Source organism: Pteropus alecto, unplaced genomic scaffold, assembly GCF_000325575.1.
Source record: "Pteropus alecto unplaced genomic scaffold, ASM32557v1 scaffold24, whole genome shotgun sequence".
Lineage (NCBI taxonomy): Eukaryota > Metazoa > Chordata > Mammalia > Chiroptera > Pteropodidae > Pteropus > Pteropus alecto.
In genome coordinates, this window is record NW_006439192.1 from 542,632 (window position 1) to 549,235 (window position 6,604).

Below are 6,604 nucleotides of genomic sequence, written 5' to 3' on the forward strand. Positions count from 1 at the left end.
GGACTGGGGGCGGGGCGGGAATGCAAAGAGATCTGGGCACCTGATCATAGCTAAAGTCTGGACTCTGGGTTTGAGGAACTAGTCCATCTCTGCAACTTGGCCCACTTTAAAGCTGAGCAAAATGATTCAGAAAAGTGAAAGGTCACTAGACATGATGGGTTCTTCCCCTTTTTCCACACTAACTGGAGAGTTAAGAATAAAACAGAGGCGTTGAGGCGTTGTACCAGGAGTATGCACTGGAATCACCTGTGGAACTTAAGAAAACACAGATACACAGATCCCACCCAGATTTATTGATCGGATCATTTGGGAGTGGATCAAGGAATGCTGATCTTGTTCCAAGCTCTAAGGGTGATACTGATGAGTACCTCTGGTTAAGAACCACTCACTGCATTATCATATGCTCTGTTCATACTTAAGTTGTTTGGTTTACTTGGTTCATTTGTTTGTTTCCCTCCTTTTAGTCAGTTTCCACTAACACAGCATGTCAAAAGCCACCATCTTGGTGCTTCACCAGGATTACTCGCAATGCTTACATTAATTAGCTAACTTACCCTCTATTGAGGATTGCACTGATGTCCCACCTGGCCTCTATTGATTGCCTTGTCTGTAAGAGGATCACATGACAATGCTGTTGAATTCTATGATGAAATCCTGGGCGTGTGACTCCGACCTTGAACAAACTCAGAAAGTAAGGTTTCTTTTCGGACTGTAGGATGTGCACTTGGGCCTGGAGCAAGCAGCTTCAAGAGCCTCTGTAAGCCTACAGTGCCGCCTGCTGGAAGAACTTTTTATTTCATGCAATTTTAGTAAGTTGAATGTGATTAACCGGGAAAAGCACAAAAATATAAAAGCAGTCAGCCAACCCCATCCATTCCCATATATTGTAGGCAAATAGAGGCCCAGCCTATAAAGAGAAATTCTGCCAAAGGGAGAGAGGGATGAGAGGGGCGGAGAAAGGGAGTTAGGAAGGAAGGAAAATAGATAATTGCACTTCAGTTAGGCAGTCATTAAGTTAACTATTGTACAGATACTATCTCTAAAACCAATGCATAGGTAAACAGTTTTATGAGATGCCTAGGAATAGCAGTACCAATATTATATGGAAAATATATGCCCATTAAACAAAAACATGAAAAGCAAGGTATTAAAACCTGTGGACCTGCTCCGCAATCAATAAATATTACATTTTATGCTAACAAGAGGCTCTAAGCCAATCAAAACTGGTCTCTGCTCAATAAGTCTTGCTTAAAATAACCACAAGGAAGTTATACAGACTAGGAACTACTCCAGCTAAAAGCAAAAATGATGGGCTCTGACAAGTTTTGAGGAGAGAAAAAGGAAGGCACAGTTTCAGAGTTATCTGGCAAACAATGGACATAGCTATTATACACTTAGGAAAATTTTAATCTTGGAATAAGCCAGAAACCTTAAACAAAACACAAATAAAGATCCTGGAAATTTTAAGCTGGGATTTTTCGTCTATGACTGTAAGCAGCTGATGCAGCCCCTAGTGTGGGGTGCCATCATTACCACCAGTGTCACCCACAGCAGTGATTTTTTTGAGAATGACACTGCTATGTCTAGGTATAGGTATAAGAATAAAACCTAACTTTAAAAAATGAAAATGTTTTACTTCCTCATTCCACATCTAGTAAAGTCACTCATTCTGTTTTTTCTTTTCAGTTGCATAGATTTTCTAAATACAATAACCACATTACTGCTAAAGACAAAGCCGATAATGCCATCGAGAACAGAGTGGGCTGGGGAGGGAGAACATGTCAGAATTTTTCAAAATGAAGAATATTTGGCTCTTTAATGCATACCAGGAAAATCTAGTCTTTCAATGGTTATTTAAAATTTCTACAAAGACTGAGATTCCTGTGAAGCCCCTATGGTGTCAATATCATCCCCTGCCTCTAGGATTGGGCCACTTTATTTGTTCAGAAAGACCTGGACCTTCCTCGGTTTCTTTAGCATGACTCGGTAGTTTAGGACGTGTGCTATTGCTGGTGACCTAGCAATTCTAATTGAAAGAAAAGGCAAAGGCAGACGTTGGAAATAACTTTAAAGGTGAAATCTATGTATAATTGCCTTTCTTTTCTTCCTCTGCCCCTCTCACCGTAAATGGTTCTAAATGTCAATGTGGCCTAATATAAAGAACATGAGCTTTGAAGTCAGGGAGACTTGGGTTCAAATCCCAGCTCTGTCGTTTATTAGCTAGGTGACTTAGAAAAAAAAATCTTTCTGAACATATTCATTTTTCCTCTGAAGAATGGGAATAATTCGGTGCCTACTTCATAAGTTCTACGAAACAAGTTATGGAAAGTAAACGAAAAAATATGATATGCCTAGCTTGGTGCCAGGCTCATAGAAGGAACCCAAAGAATGAGGAAGACAATGGCCCTGCAGATAAGGAGTTAATGTAAGAGATGGGAGAAGAAAATTGTTCATACTCTTCTACTTTGCAGAATAGACATGGCCTAAGACCCGAGAGAGGGTAAAAAGGCACACGGGAACAGAGGACCTAAACAGACCTAAAGAGCCATTCACTCTTGAAAGCTGTTTGTAAAAAGTTCAGGCAGGGTGGCTATTCTGGCATTCACACTGTCCCTCTCCAGTTTGTCCCTGCGCCTCCTCAAGGGGCGTTATTGGAAACAGTAGCTCTGCAGGTTACACCAAAGTCTGGCCTTGACACTGCCTGGGCTTACAGGCCCTATGGCTGAGGAGGTGTAAGGAAAGACTGAGGTTTCCAGAATAGAAGGCTCAAAAAGCCCAGGATAAGGATGAAAGATGGGGTCTTGGAATGTTCACTGGGCCACCTGCTTCCTTGCCATCCTTTCAATCACCTCACACAACGTGTGGGATGTGGTAGACATTTAATGTGTATTTGTAAAATGGATTCTCTGGTCCAGAGCACAAGGGTGAGCAGAGAAAGCCAGACTCTGGGCAACTCTGATGCTTCCTTTTCCTCTGGCCACTCAGGATGTTGACTCTGGGTGGCAATGGCTTCTGAGGCAGATATCTAGACCCTGGGAAGATTATTTATCCCCCACTGAGGCTCAGTTTGTTCATTTGTAAAGTGGGAATAATACTTTCACAGAGCTGTTGATAGGATTAAATTAGGTAATATATACTTAATACAGCAGAGGGCCTAGTGCATTGTAAAAACTACAGAAATGCCGGCATTTCGGTTGTCATCTTCACTATAGTAATATTATTAGTATTGTTATTATTCTGACTTCCTGCCACTCATGTTGTTCTAGACCACTGGCTTTCCAATCTCAGAGTACTCCCAGGCATAATAATCAATCTTCTTGAGTGTAGAAACATTTAGAGTCACAGCTCAAAGCTTTCTCCATCCTCTAATAAGCTGTTCCAAAAACGTGTCAGCAAGGCCATGCTCCTCTTGAAACCGGTAGAGAACAATCCTCCCCCGCCACTCCCTAGCTTCCAGCGGGGTTGTCAATCCTTGGCGTTCCTTGCCTCACAATTCTATCGCTCCAGTATTTGCCTCCATTGTTATGTAGCATTCTCTCTGTGTGTCTGTGTCTGCACATGGAACTGTCCTCCCTGTGTGTGTGTCTCTTTCTCCTCTTCTCATAACAGTACCTGTCATATTGATTTAAGGGCCCAGCCCTACTCCAGTACAACCTCATCTTAACTAATTATATCTACAACAGCACTATTTCCAACAACAAAAAAAAAAGTCATATTCTAAGATACTGAGAATTGGGACTTCAACATATTTTGCGGGGGAACACAATTCAATCCACAACATTTAGTAAAATATTTCATGTGTCATGGGAACTAAAATTTTCATTTACTAAACAAAAATATTATACCTTAAAGTTCATACTCTGTTTACTCTTAATTTTAAGAAACATGTTAAAAACTCCAAGTGGCCACGTAGAATGACAGAATTGAAGGACTCACCTCTGTTTCTTTGTCTTTATCACTTATTTGCTATCTTTATTTGAAATCCAATGTTTAAATGAAGTATAACTACCAGGGTTGGAGACACAATTGTGCCCCCAAGTAAACTTATTCTGAGTGAAAGCATGTAGCTGCATCCTCATGTATAACTGATAGAGTTGCCAGACAAAATACTGGGCGCATGGTTAAATTTGAATTTCGAGTAAGTGATAATTTTTTAGTATGTCCCAAATAAGTATGAGACATAGATATACTAAAAAATTATTCATTGTTATTCAAAACTCAAATTTAAGTGGCATCCTATATTTTTATTTAATAAATCTGACAATCCTAACTGGGAGATGTCTGAATTAACTTTTGTGTTGGATACAAGGTTTATGAAAGGATAAGAAACAAAAATATGGTAAGTTAAACTTTTATTATTATATATTATTATTATCATATCCTTATGTTATCATTATATGTTATTAAAATTTAATAGTAAGCACAATAATTATTTGGAATTCAGACCTACAAAGGAATTTTTCAGGAAAGAAAAATTTAGACATTATTTAGAATTGCCAAACAGTGATAACAAAAAGCAACCTAACTTTTAGTCGGTTTCATAAGGTTTTATAATTGTTTTTAAATTTTCTACAGAAAATGCACTTTCTTAATGTCTGCACATGCGACTGGCCTTGATAGGCCACTGACTGAGCATAGCAAAAATCATATATTGATAGGATGCTTTGCAGTCTCTAAAGCCCTCTCTCACATCCATTATTTAATTCAGTACTTGCAACAGTCCCTTGGATACAGAGGTGGTTAGAACAATTGTGAAAATGAGTGAGTGTGTGTGACTGACCTACTAAGCCATGCACTTCCTACAAGGCAGAGCTAGGACTTAGCCCTGTCTTCTGACCTTTTATTGAAAGCCCTTTCTCCCTGACGCTTTGGTTCTAATGCTGGTTTTGCCACACACTAACCTAAGTCAAGTCACTTTACTCTCTTGGACTCAGTTTTCTCATCTCTCCAAAAGGAAAGAGTTGGCCCAGGTGATTTTTGAGATGCCTTTCAGCTCTGAGATTCTACAGCTCAGACCTTGGGATGGGGCCATGTGCAGGCATTCATTCACCATGGGCGGGAGCAAGGGAGGAGAATCAGGACACAGCCAAGGGAAAGTGAGGGCAGGTGTGGAAGCATCACAAATGTTACTTCCTTCATCATTTGGCCTCAGAGCAGTAAAGTGCCTTCATGTAAACAGAACACAGTCTGCCCCTAAGACTTGAGAATGATACTAAGGAAGCGTTCTGAGAACTCACTTTCATCAATTCACACACTTGCCCAAGATCTGTATGTACAGACACACACACACACCCAGAACAAGAGGACCAAGATTCTTTCCAGATAGTATGTGACACTCTCATTTTGGACACTCCACAGTTTCCACCACCAGACAGCATGCTGTGGATCTGAAGCTCCTGCTGTCTAATTCGAGGCGGGTCTGACCTAATCGACACATGTGTGATCCAGCTACTCGATCTCTAACATGGAAATTTACCATGCCTGCATGGAGCTTTACTGTGCCTGAATACAATAGGTATCTCTGCCACTGGGTTATTGAGTTTTAATTATTGCCTTGGCGAAGTGTTATGACATTATGTTGGTGTGTGCAGAGAAGGTATGGAAGTGTGTTAGGCAGAAAAAAGACAGGAGGATAGGGCAGCGCCCTCAGTGATCCCCCAGATCTGTCTCTTGCTTCAATAGTGTTTGGACGGAACAGACTCAAGGACACCCCTTCTTCCAGCCTCTGACTAACCTCCAACCTTTTTTCCAGTTGTGACCTTGAGAACCTGCTCAGCCATCCTTGGCTTCTGAGACCAGGCAACACTGTTTTTTGAGCTTAACTCCTTATTGCCAAACAACCACAAGCTCTTAAATCCATCAGAATTTTTCCACTGACGTGGAGGCTGCTGTCAATCGCCTGGTCAACCTGCATCTGCTGGCCTCCTGCACTTACCTCTCTCTGGGCTTCTATGCTGACCGCGATTATGTGGCTCTGGAAGACGTGGGCCACTTCTTCTGCAAGTTGGTTGAGGAGAAATGCGAGGGAGCCCAGCATCTCTCAAAGATGCAAAACCAGCATGGTGGCCTCATCCTCTTCCAGGACCTGCAGAAGCCTTCCCAAGATGAGTGTGGTAAAACTCAGGATGCCAATGGAAACCACCACGGTCATGGAGAAGAATCCGAACCAGATCTTTTTGAATCTGCATGCCCAGGGTTCTGCCCATGCAGACCCTCATATCCGTGACTTCCTGGAGAGCCACTTCCTAGAGGAGGAGGTGAAAATCATCATCATTAAGAAAATGGGTGACCACCTGACTAACCTCTGCAGGCTGGCCGGCCCCCAGGCTGGGCTGGGCAAGAATCTCTTCAGAGGCTCACCCTCAAGCATGACTAGGAGCCTTTGGAGCTCAGAGGCTTTAGAGGGGCTCCTCTGCACCCGCCCTAGGGTTGGTCTTGTGCCTGAGCCTCTCCCTGCAACCACTAGGCAGCCTTCTAACCACCCTGGAGCCCTCTCCATGCCTTGGACCCAATTGAAATATTAAAGCTTTTTGCAGCTGCAGGAAGGAAGGAAGGAGGGAAGGAAGGAAGGAAGGAAGGAAGGAAGGAAGGAAGGAAGGAAGGA

At 42.2% G+C, this 6,604-nt stretch overlaps 1 pseudogene; it reads left to right on the top strand.

The window, feature by feature from the left end:
- The first annotated feature begins 5,435 nt into the window (after positions 1–5,435).
- LOC102897777 lies at positions 5,436–6,376 on the top strand (annotated as a pseudogene).
- Positions 6,377–6,604: the final 228 nt, after the last annotated feature.